This window comes from Anser cygnoides, chromosome 17 (genome assembly GCF_040182565.1).
Source record: "Anser cygnoides isolate HZ-2024a breed goose chromosome 17, Taihu_goose_T2T_genome, whole genome shotgun sequence".
Lineage (NCBI taxonomy): Eukaryota > Metazoa > Chordata > Aves > Anseriformes > Anatidae > Anser > Anser cygnoides.
In genome coordinates, this window is record NC_089889.1 from 13,325,643 (window position 1) to 13,346,122 (window position 20,480).

General features: G+C 39.1%; 1 long non-coding RNA gene across 1 annotated transcript in view; it reads right to left on the reverse strand.

The window, feature by feature from the left end:
• Positions 1-20,480, reverse strand: part of LOC136786538 (uncharacterized) — an 82,219-nt gene that overhangs the window by 1,854 nt on the left and 59,885 nt on the right. Inside the window, exon 8 of the long non-coding RNA XR_010825457.1 lies at positions 1,661-15,710. This is a non-coding gene — a long non-coding RNA (uncharacterized lncRNA). The remainder of the gene's footprint in view (positions 1-1,660; positions 15,711-20,480) is intronic.

Genomic DNA, 20,480 nt, shown 5'->3' on the forward strand with positions numbered 1-20,480 from the left:
TGCTGTGCTTTTAAGCACCTCAGATTTATAACAAAAATTTTTACTTGAGCAATACAACTGGCTTGAGCGCTGGATTCAGGCAGGGTTATGAGTTCGGCCCTTCTTACACCAGGAGCAGAACCGGAGGTCAGCCAAGTTTCATCAGTATCAAAAAGAAGTCGTCTTTGGCATTTCACGTCAAAGGTAACTCATTTCTAGGCAAAAGAAATGCTTAGAAGCCTAAGTTGCAAAAACATCCCCCTCTCAATTGTTGTTTCCAGTACAATCATTATTGTCATGATAGGCCCACGTGTTTATATGAGAATAAGTCCAAATCCTAACTGAAATGCAACAGTGGTAGCTGTACTACTGACTTTGTATAATTCTATATCTTGTCATTTTCCAATTTTCTTAGAAATTAGCCTCTTCTTCGACATCCAAGTATTACAAAGGCACAATCAATACAAATTACTTCAAAATGCAAGGCAACAAAAATCAATAAGAGACAGATAATCTTGTATTTCTCTGCTCAAATTTTATTTTTTAGTTTTATAGCTTAATAAAGATAAATCTATAAGGATTTTGCTAACCTAAGTCACACAGAAAACTAAGATTTGCAAAATTTTCATAAGGAAAATGAAAGGTTTATTTTAACATTATCTATACTTGTGGTTTTTTTTTGTTTGTTTGTTTGTTTTGTTTGTTTGTTTTTAACCTCCAGGAATATAAAACTCAGAGTTTGCTTGTTTTGACTGACAGTCTTGATAAAAAGTTTCAGGTAAATTCTGGTCAATTTTAGTCCTTAGCTGGAAGAGCAGCAAATGGATTTTTTTTTTTGAACTGTTCCTAATTTTTCACACATTTGAGATAGACACTATGGTTATTCACAAGCACAGCTTCTAGCTTTTGCAGTATAAGTAAGGATTGTCTTGGGTCTAATTTAATCAAGCATCATTTTTACCGTTTCCCACATTTTCCTCTCCAGATGCCTACAATACCCAGGAATGGAAAGGATAGGGTAGAGGAAAATGATGAGAACAAAATTATGAATATAATACAAGTAAACAGTCTTTAACTTTTCTCCGAGTCAAAAAATAAAAATAAAAAAAATTGTTTAGATCCCCCCGCCCACCCATGAGATGCTCTTAAACAAAATCTCCTCAATTTAGTGATTTCAAAACCCTGACAATTTTAGAAGTTCATTGTCCATGATTCATGTAGTTTGTTACTGCATGTTTTTGCAATACAGTGCAGCTGAACAGGCTAATTTCAAACATGTTTCCAGTAGGCTCATTGTCTACTTTTTATGAGGCTGCATACATTTCTTAAGTGTTTTTTAATTTATCCAGTAATTACATTTTTTGTTCAAGTGGTTATGAATAAGAACACATAATGGTTTTGTTTTTAAACCAAATGTCTTTACTTCCACAGATTGAAGACTTAAAAGAAAAGAAAAATAGTTCACTGACATGAATAAATTAACAGCATTTAATTTTAACATAAAAATCAAAATTAAAAAAAAACCATACATTAAATCCATACTAAACAGTCCTTTGGGATATTTTTTTAAAATATTCATAATCTAGAGATTGCATGTTAAGTAACTTTTTAATATCATTAAGATATGTGACTGGCTATATTAGTAAATTTATTCCTTGTGTCAATAAAGACAAAAAATTACCTCAGCTTTACAACAAGATACCGTGTTTCTGAAAGGAGATACTTCTACCTATGAGGAAAATAAATACATCAATAAAAGATCTGTTTGTAGAGAAGTAGTACATGAGGCCCGCAGTTTAAGCCCAGCTAGTGATTAGACTGTGGCCTTTGAATTAGTCATCCTTGTTCACCATCGTTAGCAATAAACATTGCAAGATAAATCCAGGCGGTCTGTTTACGATCACCCCTAAGTATAGAAATAGCTACAGACACTACGTATATTTTCAATCAAAACGAGTAGCAGATTATTTTATCGTGCACAAAAGCAATACAACCACATCCCACCTGACTCCAAACCTGCCCAAGTGAGGCTGTCTGAGGTGTTTCGTGATCTCTGGTACCAAAGTGTTGTTCTTTGGCAATGAACAGCAGCAGAGATCATCTGCTGGGACTTCATGGAGTTTCTGTTCCTTGTCCCGGATAAAGAAAAGATCAAATATAGGCTGCTGCCAGATGTGGTGCCAGACCCCCCCAGCTGTTATTCTGCAAATGCCCTCACAAACAAACAGCTTCACCCCACTAAATCTGTTGGTGTCACTGGGATTTCTGAGGTGAACAAAACTCACACGGCACAGCTGCCTCAGGGTCAGGCCCTGGTGGGGGTTCAGAAAAGCATGCATACGGCAGAGGTCAATGTTTCAACACATCTCTGAGAATTATACACCTGAAAATTCCCTGAAATTCACTTTATTTGCTCATAATGAGGACTGTAGTAACAGTGCCTATTAAGGAGTAGTTTGAGAAAAGGTTAATGACGTGGAAAGGCAATTTTGGGAAGTTTTACACACCTGGAAGATAATGTTGAAAGAAATCTTCAAACTGTTTTAGAGGACACAGATTAACTGAAGGTCGTATCGTTCACAAAGTGAAAAGAGAAGAAAAGTCCAGGTTAATAGGAGAGCCATAATTACAATTACCATGAGCCAATACACTTACCCTGGTGAAGCAGAAGGAAATCTGCACATGGGGTTACAAGAAAATGCTCCTATATTTTTATCAAAAACCAGAGGAATTATCTTAGTATTTCCTCATTTTCTGGATTGTAAAAGAGAGAAGAGAGGCAGGAAAGGAAGCAGGGGCAGGCAAGAGGAGCCTAGGTAAGGTCTTTTACTGGTGAGGAAGAGCAAAGGTCATTTCTTACTATTAGGGATGAAGTAGCAGCAGGAGCAGAGTAAGAGTGGTGACCAGTGGTATGAGCAAAGGAATGAGCTGCGAAAGAAAGGAAGGTGCCAGAGGTGCCTGACTTGTTATAAAGAGCAATATCAATAACATGGTGCCTTTACTAGTGACAGAAGTGAGGGAGTCAGGAGCAAAGGATGACTAAGTTTGGTCACGCGAAGTTTAAATTGCCAGCAAGCAGTTCAAGAAAAGACAAGGAAGCTCTTTACAACGTGGTTTTGGATGGAAGGATAAAACCAGTTCAGGAGCAGAGAAGTACACTGACTTCTTTCCCATGTCATGGTGATATTTAGATGCCATTTCAGGTATAACCGGAAGGGATGAATAAAACCATAGCCAAATGCAAACCGTTACTCTCAAGAAAATACCGTGCTAAAAATAAAAGTAGTTGAAAATAGTACTAAATAAGATTAATAATTAAAGCTTTAGGCAGTCCCATGTATGATGTCCAATCTGAAAGTCAAAATGCTATTGATGTGGTAGCAAGCTTTCAGTTAAAATATATATATATATTATATATATATAAAGGCGCCACAGGGACCTTTACAAAGCTGATCTGTAAGTGGTAGAAGTCTCCACATGAGGTGGTGGCCAGCAAGGACTTACAACAAGGGAGCTGCCCAAGGAGTGTGTTTATTTTTAGTTGGAGGTAAAGAACAGTTTTGTGCATCAGCATGCCCTGCTGGTTTCTGTGAGACACAATTGTAAATTCTCATTTAAATATTCTGTAGGACTGAGGCAAATGAGCTATTTGGAAAACCAGAAAGGAGAAAATGACAACTGAAAGTACTCCAGAATAAAAGCGGAGCGTGATTTAAGCGGAGCAAAATGGCAAATATTTTTTAATTGTAAATTACTTTTGAACTCAAAAGAGGAAAGAATTGTGATGTCTGCTAGATACCTTGCATTATGAATAAACATACCTGAGTTTCTAAAGGATTTAATAATCTAACATGAAGCTCCTACTAGCCCTCTAGGCAGAGAGTGGGCCTGTTGGGTCATGGTTTCATACCATCAAAGAGATAGATTTCATCTTTCAGATGTTGTTGTGCTCGCTTGGTAAGAATTCAGCTTATTAAAAGGTGTGAAATAAGATACAGGATAAAAATACTACAAGAGAGAAAAATTCAAAAGATTTAAGGCTAAAAGGCAAAGTAAATATGGAAATAACATTTGGCGAACACATTCTGAGAACAAAACTCCAAGTTTATTCATTGGAATAGATCGCAGGGTAGGTCTGGATGGGTGATGTAGCTTGATGTGCTATGACCTTGGAAGCAGGCAGTCAGGCAACACCCCGTGCTGCACATGTGGAATGTGCAGCTTTTGGCATGGGAGCTCAAATATTAAAGTTGGCCCATAAATCTGAGTACAGTTTTTAGTGTTTAAGAAATTTATTTTATCTGGATTAAAGTCCTCTTCCCCTTTGGCATTAGAAGGTGTTTATGGCTGTTAAAACAAGAATTGCAAAATATTGCCCTGAAATACATATGGATTTATCCTGCCAAGCTTACAAGGTTTACTCTGCAGTTCAGAATTAAAAAAAAAAGAAAAAAAAAAAGAAAAAAAAAAGTCTGTCAGAGGCAGTATGGCCTTTCTAGACAAAGTGCAGGAAAAATATAAGCAAATTACAATTTTTTTAATTCTAAAAATTGTCTTGCTTTACTGTATCAGGAAAAGATAACGTAAAGGCTCTGTTATAAGCCCTAGGAAATCTTTGTTCTTCTTTAAGTCACGTTCAAGTTCTGTTACAATAGAGGAATGAAAAATGTGGCGTATGGTCTGTGATCACTGACCACATTAGAGCCTGAACCAATGCAGCTCTCGTGGGTTTCTGCTGCCAGTTTGTCTTCAGTTATCTCCTACCTCATCTCCCTTCAAATATGAATTCTTTCTTTTCTAGAAATACCCTTTCTCTTCTTGCAAATCATGTAACTGTGAATAAAAGCTCTCCGAGAGTTGACTTTAACACATCCTTGTAATTGTAGGGCTATTTTGATTGTACTCTGATGTAAAAAATTTCACACACTGTTAAAAGAAAGAAAACCAGGATTCTTTAGAAAACAGTATCACAGTAAAATCACAGTATACACTCAACTGAAGCACTGCCTAACGCATTTCTATATGGATACATGACAAGAGTTGCCACCACCTGAAAACATACAATAAACTCGTTCTAGACAACAGCTCCAGAACTTCAGGTCTTTTAGCAACCAGTGTGCAGATTCTTTGTAAGGAAGTGATCATTTTTAATATCTCATTGTACATATATCCATCACTCATACTCAAGTCATTACAGGCACTATTAAATTTGAATTGCAATTTTTCCTCTCCTCTTTTCTCTAGATTTGCTTTTCTTATCATTAAAAGTATATCTGATTGTAGCACCCCAGCTTTTTGTACTTCTAGATTTCTCAGGCTAAAAAGTTAGGTTGCAAACCGATGAGAAAATAAACCATTGAACAAGTTTGGGACCCGAAAAGGGTTGTGCAGTTGTTCCTGCTGTATCCTGAACAAAACTGGGGTGAACAGAAACCAGTTTGAAGTAGATACCATTGTCATGGACTTTGTCATTTAAAGAGAGAAGCTCAACTAAAAACTAAAAAAGTTAGTGAGTCACAGGTGCATTGACAAAAATGCAAAGGTTATGTCCATGCATTTCACTTTCCTCAGGCACACGCATTACAGCATTTGCATTAATTTCTACTTTTGATGCCTGTTCTCCCTTCTGTCCTTCCTTTCCCCCATCCTGCTCCAAGTCTGGGAGTGTGAACAACTAGGAAGGACCCACTGGAGGCCCATCAGTGATAATGAGATTAAGTGAGAAATGTTTTGGTTTACATTCTGCTACTGCTCTCTTACTTCTTTAAGGCCATTTTGTTCCGGACCCTAAGTATCAGGACTTCCTTTTGGCCACAAAGCTGTCAAGTTCACTCACAGCTCAGTTGTAAGAAATGTAAATCAGAGCAAATAGTGAGTTCTAGCTAAATCCTGTCTTCAAGCCACATATAAACTGTATTTTTATAGAAAACAAAACATACGGAAGATGATGTTTGCTCTGTGAAAGATCCACGTATTAAAATAATTCATTAGATGTCTTTGATATTATTTTTTTTTCAGTTTTATGCATTCGGTTATCCATCAACTGCAGATAAATGTTGTGCTGAAAGCTTTTGCTGAAATTCAGAGAATGAATAAAAGAATTAGAGGCATAGCACTTCCACAGATGCCCTGTGTTGACATCCCTATTTCCAAGCCTTGTTAAATGAAACAATTCATTTCTCTGTGATTTTAAGGTTTCACGGGCCCTAACCTTAAAAAGGAATTACAGAGGAAATCCTATTTTACTAGGATTTTTACAAGGATACTATTTTACATTCCTACTACTAACAACTTAAAAGATTAGTCTTAGAAGAAATTATACTCATAGGTAATACAATATTTCAACTGCTTTTGATTTAATTACTCAGGAAACTAGCCACAGCTTGAAATGTTTGTTTAACGGGAACCTATCTTTCAGACTGCTGGGCAAGCTTAGAGATATCTGTTCATCCTTCTGTTTTTCTGCAGGCCAGCGAATGCTGCTTTACTGCTTTTTTGGATTTTTCTGACAGAAACCACTCATCTCAGGAAGAAACTGAAACGGCTGTCTTTGCTTGACATGTGATAAAATGATTTTTACAGTAATATTTATTGTTTCCTTGCATGCAGACTGAAGCCTCTTGGCCTCACTTAAGACATACAACAAAACTAATACCTACGTATCATCTCAGTTAATATTTTTTGCTGAAAATTCTTTGACTGAGATTTTATGCAGAAGAGCATTCAAAATGTGAATGGGTTTGCAAAACCAGATGGAAGGAGTAACATCGACCTGGTTATGACAGCAGCAGGCTTTCTGGCCCAAAGCAGGAATTGTCCTTGCCTTCTTGTTCTTTACCATCCACTGCCCGTTTGGACTAAGAGCAGTTCATATTAGAAACCTTATTTTCTGAAGGCTGTAGATGATTTTGTTCTTGTCTAATCCGGGATGACCTTCGGTTTCCTGGCACATGGACACAACTTGGGCAAAGATCAACTCTGCTGATTTAAACAAACCTTTCCACTCGTATTAGGAAACAAGTAGTGGTTGTACTCACTGATTATTTTGTATTTATCCCGGCTTTTGGGGTACAGCCTTATTCTGAGATTAGTTTTTTTTTTTTTGATAGAAGTATGGCGAGTGTTGCTAACAGAGATTTTTTAAGACGATTGACAAAGCTACAAGTCAGGCACACAGCAGTGTCTAAATTCTGTTCTAGAACTCCAAGCTAATACAGTGTTTGACAAAACACATTTGGTGTTCCAAATTCATACTTGGAAGAAATATTTTTGGGTAAAATCTAAACTAAAATCACAGCTGTTCAGCTTGAGGAAAATGAGAAAGTTATTCATGCTACTGAATCTCTATTTTGTCTTTTAATGTTAGCCCAGGATGATGGACTGTACAAATGCATGCAAGTCTTTATTTTGTTGCTGTTTAGCACAGCAGACACAGAAAGTCTTTACTAACATCCAACAGGACACAGACCCCCGGAGTTGCAGGGTGAGCAAATTCCCAGTCTCTAGATCTCTCCTCAGGGTATTAAGAACACAGAAGATAGCAAAATTGAAGAAAGGAATTGGGAGCGTAAGAGCTGGATAACATTTAAAGCATTATCCTCAATTCCCTTCATGGTTTTAGGGAAGTCAATTGGCTTCTGAATGTCTGTCTGTAATATAGGCCCAGTATTTCAGGTAATACTTGCAGATTTTAAACAAAGAATTACATCAGCGTGGCAAAAAGTTATTCCAGAACACTATTTTTGAAGTAGTGATACCATATATGTGCCAAAATCCAGTTTGCAGCTTCAGAGCCAGGAGTCCATCAGTTCCATCCGTTTGCAGACGCTGTGTCTACAGCGTCGCACTTGCTTCTGCCGCAGGCTAATACCTGAGGTCAAACTCTGTCATCACGCCCGCTGCCTGGATGCTGCTGTGTACTTTGGCTCCAGCCTGGGGTCAGCCAGCGATCTCCCTATCAGGGACGTTCTGGCACAGGGTGGGAATCAATACTCAAACCCTGCCTCTCGGCAGCAAGGGCACAAGTCCCCAGAGAGCACGTAAGCAGACATTCAGGCGGTACCAAAGGCAACAGAATTCCTTTAAGTTCAGTTTTCAAATACAATATGAGCTGCGGCACTTTAGCCTGTACACAAACTTTGCAGCCGAACAGCTGGGAAGTCACTTTAGCATTGTTTGTGTCAATAAACACAAAGCAATCGGGAGATGTATTCTGTAATGATTCTGATACCCACCTCACTTCAGGAGAACCCACATTTAATAAAGCACTTGTAACTTCGCTGCAGGGTTCTGGTGGTCTGTTTAGACAAGGCACAACAGCCCAAGTCGGACGCACTGTACGTATCAAACCCAGTATTTGGTCAACAACATTCCTTCAGATCAAGTTTCGTAAGTAGTGGTCAGCTAGTCGGGCCGTGCAGAAATAAGTCCCGAACTGTGCTACCAGAACAGTTCCTGTCTCCTATAATTACTTCTACTAGGAGATGGCTGCCAAATTCTTCCCAGTGGACATATGGTCTCAGCAGGTAGGAACAGGCTGAAAGTGCTTTTCTTGCACTGACGTCAGTGGGGGAAGTATGACTGAATTCAGCTCCCACGAAAATTAAATATTACCTGACTAGTGCCTACTTTTCAAGAGAACAGTAGCTTGGCCTGCTTCTTTCTACAGCTTCCTGAGAGATCCTGATACTTTTTCTTCCAAATAGGAAGTGTCTTTACAGTTAATTAGAAGATAACACCAGTCAGCTTCTGCTAATTATTTGTATTTTCGCTTAACGGTTATAAATCTACTTGTTCAGGTATTATTACAAGCTAATATTTGTCTTGTAAGATGCATTACTCATTACAATTAGCAAGTAGAAATAGATTAGTCATGCGCAAACAATCTCATAAATGAAGTATTTATGCCCCCTTTGGGGATGGAAAGGAAGGTAATTTGAGCCCTTTATGATTATCAAGGGAAACCTGAGTTGTCTCCTCTATACACATCATTGTTTCGGGATTTCTTCTGGGGCAAACTAACTGGATGTGGGCTTCCTTTAAAGTCCAGTAGCACTGCTAGAAGCTGTGTTAGTGATTTAATGAAAACCATCAGGTGTTACCTTTTCTTAGGACTGCCAGTCTGCATTGTTCAACCGAAAGTCATTTTTTTTCTTCCAGAAATCTTTTCAGTTAATGTGTCTGCTTTTCCTGAGGCTGGAAGAAACCTTCTCTTCACTTGTACGAAATTAGCTGCGAACAAGACCTTTATCCAGACTTAGTGCTCCTATTACCCCTCACTGAGAAAGGGAGGCTGAAGGTTACAGACCTGGCTTGAAGTGATTCAGACTGGGATGTCACCGAAAGCTGTGTGAGTGTGTGACCAGTGGCTTGCAGCTGAGCAGGCAGCTCCCTGCAAGACTGCTCTCAAAAAAATCCAAGCTGTGGTCAAGAGCTTCCAGAAGTACCTTCCAAGGTAAGGGCTATGCAATGAACTGGTTGAACATGTTAGTCCCCAGGTGTACCTATGGGAAGCACGAGAGGAATGGGTCTGTAAAAGCCTATTGCTTTTTATTCCACTCTCCATTGGCTTTTCTTTATGTCACTTCTTCCTTTCCAATTTGATTAGCCACTCAAAAAGCTCTCTTGTTTGTGTGTGGCCAACGTATCCTAAAAAGTAATTTTAAAAACAGGCTAAGTCAATACTCGAGACCATTTACAGATTAAAAACCTAAGTCATTTCACAAAAGTGAATTTAACAGCTGCATTAACCTAATACTTCCTTCGCTGCTTATGCCACTTTCTTGCATGGGGCACAGCTAAGTGCACTACTACTGACAGTGCAACACGTCACTCTGTTCCTCCTCATGTTTTGTTTTGTTTTTTTCTCTTCGCTATTCTTCATTTCCTCTAGTATTTGGAAAAAAAAAAAAGAAAAAAAAACCAACTACCTCACATCTCTTCCCAAAGGAAACATTTTCTCCACGTAAAGAAGTTGTCAAGCTTCCTGGAAAGGTATCAGGAGCAGGGAAAAAAAAGGAATATGTGTTGCTGCGTTTAGCACAATTACAGAAATAGGTCACATATTGTTTCTGAAAGAAATGGATCACCAGAATACAGCCCCCCCAACTCATCCCGGTCTCCCTCTCGCCACCCCCGTACACAGAGCTTGAAGCATTCCAATATCCTTGCCAAATTCCCTCACAAATACTTTAATTCTTTACGTGCATGTCTCATTCCATCTGTTCCACATGCTCTTTACGCCATTTACATTCATTGGCAGAGGCTGTGAGATGACACCACACGTTATAAATTTGCCGTGTTTTAAAGTGGCTTAGGTACACCGAAAGGGAAAAGCAGAGCAGCTCAAGGTCTGCGCTTTTCTCCTACAGACCTGGGTTAATTCAGCTGCAGGGCAAACTGCACGTGAGTGTCACCAGCAGGTTTTCAGATCAGTAAGGCTGTGGCTGTGAAACGTGCTACATTATGCCTTCAGGTTCAAAAGGGAAAAACAAAAAAAGGCAATCCTCTGCAGGATTTATGAAGTGACTGCGTGTATAAGAGATTCTGTGCCCAAACAAACAACAAAGAAAAGGCAAGCGTGATGTAAAAGGGGAATAAAGGAAAGCTGTGCTCAGTGGGAAAGGCAGTGCTTAGGCATATGCACTGGTATCACTTGTGAAGCAAATGCTACCGGTCTGATCCTTCACCACAGGGGCACACCACAAAAATGGGCCCACAAACTCTGAGTCTTCAACCTTTGCCTTCGGGAAATGCGCGGTTGGTTTGGGGGTTTTGCAGTATGGTCACTCCAGCCCACAACGAGCCCTAAGTCCGTCAGTGAACGCAGAGGGGCCATCTGTTGGACACAGATTTAAGAGTAGTTTCCAGGATAAGAACAGGAAAAGAAAAAGCTCTTCAGGTTTCAACACAGGGACATTTGTACAACCAAAACACAGATCAGCTGTGTGTTTGGCCATGTGCCTTAAACTCCTTGAACAAGCTATATGAAAACCTCAAGCCATAAAATTTCACTTAAGTGCTGGACACCAAACCTTTTCCTTCACCTGCATAAAAGCAGCTCAGATAAAAGAAACTCAAACGTAAAGGACACAGAAGAGTCGAATGGAGATTCAACTCAAAAGCACCACAGAAGCTGAAGCTCAGAAGTGGCCAGGCTCATGGAAGGCAGCTGCAAGGCATCTGCTGGTCCCCTGCACACCCAAACATTGGTGTATCCTACTGCACGGAGAGAGGCTTCCTGGCCACCACAATGCAAAGCCAGGTGCTAGAAATCAGTGTTAGAAGCATCCATTTCTCAGACCATTGTGCAATCCAATTGCTTCACTACTATTATTAAGATGTTGTGAAAATACATATTATATCTCATCTGAGGTCAGTCTGCAGTTCTTACAGCTTACTTACCTGGCCAGACAGATTCCTCAACCTTTACCTCTCCATTTTTTCACATTCCTTTCCTCGTCTAATTTTTCCTGTTCAGCTTGTGCGCTCTACCCAACACCTTGTTATCTTCCACCCCATCTCTCTCTTTTTTCCCTGCCTGTTATTACTACATTGGCTTTAATGTTTTCCCGCTCCCATTTGTTGCCAATGTATAGTTTTCAACCGCTGTGAAAACGTTTGATTCATGCACTTCATTGTTTCTCCTGCAAAGGAATCATCATCTAAAATAACCTGCATATGCTAGTAGTAAAAGCAGTAAAGGAGAGACTGCCATCCCATGCTCGCTCTCACAGTTTGACATCTTTTTGGCTGCTGCATAGCAAATGAGAAATAAGAAAGGTAAACAACTGCCACTATCCTGAATGGGGAAGAAGCTTGAGATAGTTTTTTCAGCATGGCATTGGATTTGGGATGCAGGTTTTTTCATGTCAAGGAAGAATAAAGGCTAGATTCCGTGTTATCCAAACACGTGCCCCATACAGATGTGCCAAGTCAGTGTAGAATAGTATGTCTTTGATTCAGGACCACTTCACACCTTCCTGCTGAAAAAAGCAGAGAAGAATCAAGAGCTTGAGGTGCTGGCATCATACTTAGTTGGTTTGGTCTACACCCGAGAGCTACCAGACAAGTTAATCTGACAGGAAAAGCACTGAGGGCTAGATTTACAATGAACTTAGGCTGACGCGTGAGCCTGTCTGAAAGAAGGCACTCTTCTTCCAGAAAGGCATCCACAGGCATGTGTTCAGGACATACATTCGTGAAGGAAGTTTAGTTCCTCAGAAAGGCAGTCACAGAAGATAACGTGTTGCTGAGAGGACTCTTAGCCCAGCCAGCGGGAAACACTGAAGAAAGCCATGGTACAAAGTCTCTCCCTTCAACAAGGCTGGATACCTCTTGGTCCTCAGAAACAAGACGTTGACCTTCATGGCCACCTTTGCTCAACTCTGACGCAACTGGATCCCCAGCCAAGAACATTCTTCTCAAGTTTAGGAACCTAAGGTCTTTTTCTAGAAAATATTTTCTTAAGACAGTGGGGTAATGTCCCCTTTTAATCCAGTAACAAGGAAGTGGGAGAAATCTGCCTGTGGAGGTTCAAACCCGCATCTCCCATGAAAATGACCTAACTGCTAAATTACAGGGTGTTCTAGGTGAAGTGTTCTCCACCCATCCTTTGATGATAGTCCATTGTGCGGCAGAGTGAAAGATACACTGGGCAAAAGAGAAGGAGAATTATTAAAGCCTGGTGATTAAGGCACTGACTTATTTTGCCTTGTTTTACCACTTACTGCTTTACCTAATGACATCGTGGTAGGCCCCTTGCAAAAGAATGCTCTTCGAACCACAGAACCCCCAATCAATCTTTCAGTGAATTTGCTCATCTCATGAATTTACTTACCTACAAGTTAATTTCCCTTCTAACTTTATTTCATCTTTTAGATTTTCTTCTCTTTTTTAGGTGCCTATTGTCTTCGCTAATTACTGCATTATCTTTACATTTGAACATTTCATCCTTTGCATGTGCTGTTTGCATAACGGTGGAGAGAAAGAAATCATGTTAGAAGACCAGGAGGATGGGATACAATAAATGACTCAGTAAAACCATCCGTGTAAGTCAGTCCTACTAGCTCCACTTCATCAAATTTAAGCAGTTCTACATTACAAGAGATATTAATTCATTTTATACTTTGCCTTCTTTCCAGGCAGATTTGAAATTTCACTTCTTCACATCATAAAGTATTACAGAACAATGTTATACACTGCATGTATCATTTATGGTTTCTTATATTACTTTGTGACCATATATTTGGGAGCCACAACGACGTGAGAATGAAAACTATGAGAAATATTTCCTATTCTCTGGTTAAGTTGCCAAGCATCTACACGTAGAAACAGAGAAGTGAGGAAAGTTCCCAACACAAATGTGTCTGCAAAGTCGCAGCCAATACAGAACGCTCTGCCATGTAATAAAGACAGCACCTTGAGCTGTCTTTATTGTAAATATGATCACACGGAAACAAAGTGCATGCTTTTGTTCTAATGTCCAAAGGTTTTTAAAGGAGAAAATAATCTTTGTTTAAAAAGTTGTGTTCTCAAAATAATTCTAACAAAAAAGTGAGTATGGAATAAAATCCCTATCCAAAGAGCTTCATTAGTATTTCTGTTTTACAAGTGAAATGTCATGAGCAAAGACATTGGAAACAACAAGAATTGTTATCTACATCAGTTTAAGGTAGGGTTTAGTGTCTCCTGTGGTTTAGGTATGAAAAAGTCTCCTAAATATGGGGGAAACTGGTCACATGCACAGCGTGTAGAGAAGAAACAAGAGTACTCAGCTGACACATGAGGAGAAGCGACAGCACGGGGAAAGCACGGTATGTATTCACATTAAGCACCAGCCATACAGCGATTTGAATCAAATAAGTCTGAGTAGTAAGCCCAGTGGGACTTGGGCCAAAAGGGTGAAAGGAAGGGAACAGGAGGGTGGCTGCACATTTCAGTTGTGATTCAGGAAGTCCTGGAATCTTTCCTGACCCTCTAGGTCGGAATTTCTGACTCGACACCCTGCTTTGACTCAGAATAGGAAACTGTATCCTAACTGCATGTTTCTTTTTATAGAGTAAACTTTATTGCCAACTTCCTTTGGAGCACAAGATTATTCCTCACAGTCTTTAAGCAAGACGCCAATCATAGGACACAAGTGCAAGAAAACGTGATCTCTGTTCCCGAAACATAACACAGGCTTTATCCAAAATGAAAACAACAGAACCAAAGTTTGTCTTTATTACCCATCTCAGTAAATACAGTATGCTCCGAGGGTTTTTAAAAGCAGCTGGCTAATTTTCTCCTCCCCCTTTAAACTTGGCCAACATGAAACGATAGTGGTATGGTCCAAGAAATGCTTGCCAGGATTAGAGGCTAAATTGGAGATTTCTTGTGTAATGCAGTAACAGGCTGGGGATGGGAACATGTGCCCTCGTAGACACACTGATCACAAGGACTTCCACTAAATTCACCGGAGAGGAGATAGGCTGTCCTAGAGTATGAGAAGAGACAGCTCAAAGCTGCTTTGGACACTGGAACCGATAACTTTGCAAACAGCAGAATAGAATATACCTTCTGCAATGTATTTAGCTTTTGCGTTGATTACACCTTGAAAAGGAAGAGGTTTAAAATAATTGTTTCCCCTTTTGTATTATTTTATCTTTGAAAAGGGTAATTTGATTCTTTCAGCATTTCCATTGAATAGAGAAGACCAGAAATGCATTAAAAAACAAACCACACATAAATCATGTAAGCAAAGCAATACCTCTCAAAACCTTTTCAAAGCTTGAGCCAGCACCACCTCTTTGAAAAAGATGCACTTCACATATTTAATCAGCCTCGATCATTCCATCCTATTGTCTCTCACATGCAATTTTTTGAGTGAATGAATAATGCCAGATCAAGTGATGTTAATTAATTGTTCACTTTCCTTCTTACTGAGGCTTCTCTTTAAGGCTATGAAGGGGGCAAAGACAGCAGGCATGCTCCAGCTCTTGTCATCCAATTTGAGCTTGAATGAAAGAGAGGTGACTTGCCCAGCATTATGAAAAAATATATAGAGAAGCAACCAAACAGAAACTGTAGAACCAAGTCAAACACTTAAATTAAAAGGTCTTTTGCCCCATCCAAGAATTTTAAAAATAATATATCTTTAAGGATCAGAATTCCAGACAAAGGTGTTTGTAATACTGCATTTTAAATTGCTTGTTCTGTAAAGGAAATTAGTTTTAGGTAGTAAGCCAGTATTTTAAGTAGTAAGCCAGTGGTAAGATGTAAAGAAAGTCTTCCTATACGACAAAAAATCTATGAGTTTATGTTATAATATCTGTTTTCCAGAAAGACTTTTACTCTCCTCAATCCCATCCAGTGTTATTACTGTGGGAACTGCCTGTCTTTGTTACAATTAGGTAAAAGAATTTTGTACTGCATCATTAAAACACAGGTAAAATGCATACGTTTTGATTTTCTTCTTCATATTTTACCATTAACAAATAAATAAATTGCCGTATCTAGAAAGTGGACCTGAAAAGACTGTGTCCTCACGTGCATGGTCTCATTGAAATCAAAGGAGAGCAAAGAGCACAGGACTTACAGTAGGGTGAGTTTCTGTTCCTGGAAACATGCATCCAACTGCACTCAGCAAGCATCTGTAGCACATGGATTTAGTCCTTTCTTCAGTTTGCAATGCATGAAGAGTCCAATTCCTGTGGATTTGTTTCATCAGGTCCCCTGAACTGACTTTTGTCCTTGCAACAGGAGAAATAACATTTCAAAATTAGTAATGTAATTACTAATGAAATTTGTAATTACTAATGAAATTTCTACCATTTCCAAAATTGACGAATTCATCCAAGCCCCACTGATTTTCAGGAGGACTGCCAGGTGCCCAGGTCCCATTCCAACAAATATTTTCAAAATTTCACTCTCTGTCTTTATCTATTTGCCGCATATGTCATGGAAATCACAGAATGGCCTGGGTTGAAATCTGAACTGGATGCCTTGTCTTGCCCTCTACCTTTTCTCAAAGAAAGTGTTCTAGGGAGGAGAACACAGATTTCAAAATGGCTACATAAATACTTTTGCTGGAAATTACTACCAAAATACAATTACACTGGTATTTGTGATTTTTAATTTGCTTTTCATGCTACCTTAGGCACGGACACACACACATACACAAATGTATTTGTATGAGTCTGGACGGACAAAAAAAATTCAACAGAATATCCAGAATACACCTAGGTGAGATTTAGGATTTTATTCCAATTAATATTCACTGCTGCTATTTCATTGGATTTATTCATTCTAATTAGCTGCGATTTAAAGAGAAAACCCTGCTTGCATTGCCTCGAGGCACGCAGAAGCAGCAACTGACGTTGGCTTTAACATGTTCTTCCTACACAAGGGAAGGAAAAGTTACCTTCCCCAGTACAAATACTGAAAGGATTCAGACCCATTTCATCCTAGGGGTCTCCTCCCTCTGGAATTCTCTGCACGTGACAGAAAGGATGGATTGGAGGGACAGTGACAGCTTCCCCAGCCAACCGCTCCAGCCCAGCTGCTAATGGAAGGCAATGCAGACATCTTTAAGGCAGCACTGTAGGGAAATTAATTCTTCCCACATGCTGGTAACAGCCCTGCCCGTAACCCAGGCTGCAGGGATTTGTCTCTAACGGCAAATTTTAGCTAGCAGGTTTGCAGACTTATTGCCTCGTGATGAAGTCAGATTAGAGAAGCTAGTCACAGAAGTGTGCGAACCCTCGCCAACTTCTCCAACAGACCACAGACTGTTCACAGTTCCTCCAAGAAAATTTCCCTATCCCGTAAGAACCAGCTTAAAATGGTTGCTAGCAGCCTGACTTCAGTCCTGGTCTCGATCTTGGTCCTGGGCATTCAAGGTAAACCAGAGGAATATTCTTCCCTCTGGCCTGTTCTGTGTTGTCTGAGCAGAGCCCGTGCATGGAGCTCCCATAGATGTCAGTGAAAGTTTTATGCATGAAATGAATGCAGAAAGGCAGCTGAAATCTGCTCTGCGGCTAAGGCATCTGCATTGCAGATTGGAGAGGAAAATTTTGCCCTGAGTGCCAAATCTCATCTTTTAAGAGGAAAACTATTTTTGTTTTACACAAGTGCAGAAAATGATCATTTGGGTAATATGGAACTCAGAAGTTTAAAAGTTAAAAAATGCAACCTTCCTGTCATTTCACAAAGTATTTTAAAAATAGTTCATGTATTTATTTATTTATTAAAACACTTCTATTTCCACATGTTTGTAAGACTGACAGTAACAACACATGGTATAAATATATATATGTATATTTGCTTGCTAATTTTCAAAACAATTTTGAAAACCTAAGCTGATGTGCAGCGATAACTAATCACTATTGATGTGGGGAAAGGCAGCACCATTAAGGAGCAAGAGATAACTGTACCAAAATCAGAGGAGACTTCGATAGCAGCAGTGGACAGTCATATTGGGATCGCAATGTTTCACTGCAGTTTGGAACACGAAGAAAAGCGTGCCATGTAACACTTACATTTTGAAAACATAGTCAAGGATTTAGAAGTGGGTAAGCACTCGTTCAAGTTTGGGGTTACGTTTCAGATCTAACACATTTGGTCATGACTATCATGAGTGCCCTGGGATACTTCATTCCATCTTTACTGCAACCTCCACTGCTTGGAAAATGAGCGATGGGGAAATAAAAAGCTTCCTTGTTCTTTGATTCATACACTAGACGATGCTTTTTCCTTCTCTTCTCCTCTTTGCCCCACATTAATGATAAATCCAACATGCAATTTTCTGTCATTTCAAAGCCCAGTTTAAGTATGGGTTTAATGAATGCTTACAAAGAGTAGGTACATTTATTGATACACCTGATGATCTGAAAAATAGGTACTTATGCTTACAAAGTAAGTGTAGTGGAAGCTTTGTGTTATATTTCAGCTGGAAATGGGTTTCTTCACTAGAAATATGTTTTGTAGCAGTGGCATAGAATTAAGAGTGCAGTGATGGAGCAGTAAAACAGACAGGTTCAGCAGTGTCAATGACTGCAGGATGCAAAAAGAAATTGCTTTGACACATAAACTACTTTTTAAAATCAAATATAGTAAGTCCATTCAAGAAGCTCTAGCCTCAAATCCCATATCAATCAGTCTTTGAGAATAATGATAGAGGACAGCCTCTTTTTGTGTGCACGTGACAATGCTTCAAGCACTCCTGCTACTCCTTTTCATTAGCCTGAATATGGTGATGCCTTTAACAGATACCTGCATCGATGACAGAGGAAATTATTTACATATTTGTAAAATCCTGTATGTGAGCAACCTGCCACTGTACCTGACCTCAAGTAATCTCCATCGGTTTCCAGATGAGCAGCTGAGTTTGTGAGTTGCAACTCATGCTGAGATCTCTTCAGCAAAGTAGTGTATCCAGCAAAGAAGTAAAACAGATGACAAACCCAAACAACGTTGCTTCATATTAGAGTTCAGTAATACTGCTTTTCACAATTTGGCTTTCCTTTCTCTGTTGCCATCTATGTGCTTCAAGGAGATATTCCTCCCAACAGCCCTTATGTTAATCCAGACAGTCTCTGTTGGCTTGGATGAAGCAGATAATGACTTAATCTGAGATTTGATGTAATAGTAAATGAAAATTGGCCCTGACATCAAACGCATTTTGGTAAAGGGACATGGTCTTAATTATTGCCTGTAAACAATCCATCTGTTCCCCTGAAAAAAAAGTTTTTAAAAAGTGTTCCGTGTATAATTTCAGAAGATGGGATCCTGTAATGTTTTCTGTTTGAGATGGCTCTTCATAATTCTTACTGTGATTGTCCCTGTTACATATACCAAAAACTGACAATTAATGAGCAAATGAATAAGACCCACCTATCAGCCAGGCACTGGCTGTACTCGTATAGCCAGAGAAACAATTACCTCACTATCTGCTTCAGAAAATGAAAACAAGGAAAAAACCAAACTCTTAGTGACATACTTGTTTTGAACATTGTGTGCATTTCTTTCCCCCTGTATCAATACTGTTAGCTCATGTTCTTTTTTCATCAGGTTACAGTACATTTCACTCTGTCAGCATGATATAATTTGCAACTGAGGTGATATATCTCCCTTGTTGAAATAAAGGATCTTTTCATACCGCTTAACAAAGCTCTGATTCTAATCACATTCATCACTATTTGGTTCTGAAATTTGCTGGAATATTTACATTAAGGAAAACAAAGCGATCTGAATAGACAATCTGAAAGGGAAAAACAAGCTTTACAGATTAAGAACGTGGCTATATCCAAACCCTTGAGAAGAGAAGCTGGTAGAACCTTAAAAGTTGCCATTAAAACTCTTCACTTACAGCTAATCTCTCTTTCAAAGATTTAGCAAGGAAAAAAAGGGTTTGAATGAGACAAATCACAATTTCATAACAGTTAAATTACTTAAGGAATACTTACATAGGATTTTGTCTTATCCTTTCACTTGGTCCAGGAATGATGGATTCATTATATGAATTGTGATTCATGAGGGAGGGAATGAATAAGGAGGTGTGGGGGACATTTCTTTCAGCTAACAGCAATTAACATTTTGAATGGACTCACTGTATACCTTTCTTACATAGCAATATTCATATTTTAGAACCAAGAAAATTTTTGGAGTGTTTTCCATCAAATAACAGCCTTATTTGCCAAAACTGATGCCTGTAATTGATATTTGTACTTTTTATGAAAAACAACTTGTGAATGAGAATGACCAAATTTATACTCGTGTCACCGGTATGCATACTTGTAAATGAATTTCTAGGTAGCATTGTGAATGCTGTGATACGTTTTTTATATAATGGTCCTTAAGTTCTTTAAAAGCACCGATTACCTTATCGCGTAGGGAGGATTGTCCTTATTTCACATGCACAGACACTGAGGAGCAGAGCCATGCAAGGACCCTGCAGCACTGACAAAGTTGTATTAACTGGTTATCTTCAGCTTGGAGAAGGGGTAAAGAAGAGAGATGTAAATCCCGAGCAGGACAGATGAAGTGGATGAAATATTAATATTTAGCATTTCTCACATTACAAGGAACAAGGATCCATGGTGAAGAAATGCAGTAATTTAGTTTAAAACCAGACAAAACAAAGATATTCTCTTTTAGACATTTCATAATTGAAACTGTCAAGTTCATTGATGCAGGATTTTGTGGAGGCAACATGACTCGAAAGGGCTTAAAATATTTCATGGAGGACTGATCCACTGCTACTTATTAAACATGATGACTTAGGTGAGACCCTCATATAAAGATACACTATAAACTACAACTGCAAGGGGCCAGGAGGACACGAAAGCAGGACTTTATCCTACGCATAGTCTATATGCAGCTCTAGTTTACCCAGCACAGCAGTTGTTGGTTGTATATTATTCAGGTGCCATAAATACACAGAAGTCAGGTGAGCTGCCCTGACATCCTCAGAGTTTTCAAAGAGAATTTCTACTTTGACTGGGAGTACAGGGATAAACAGG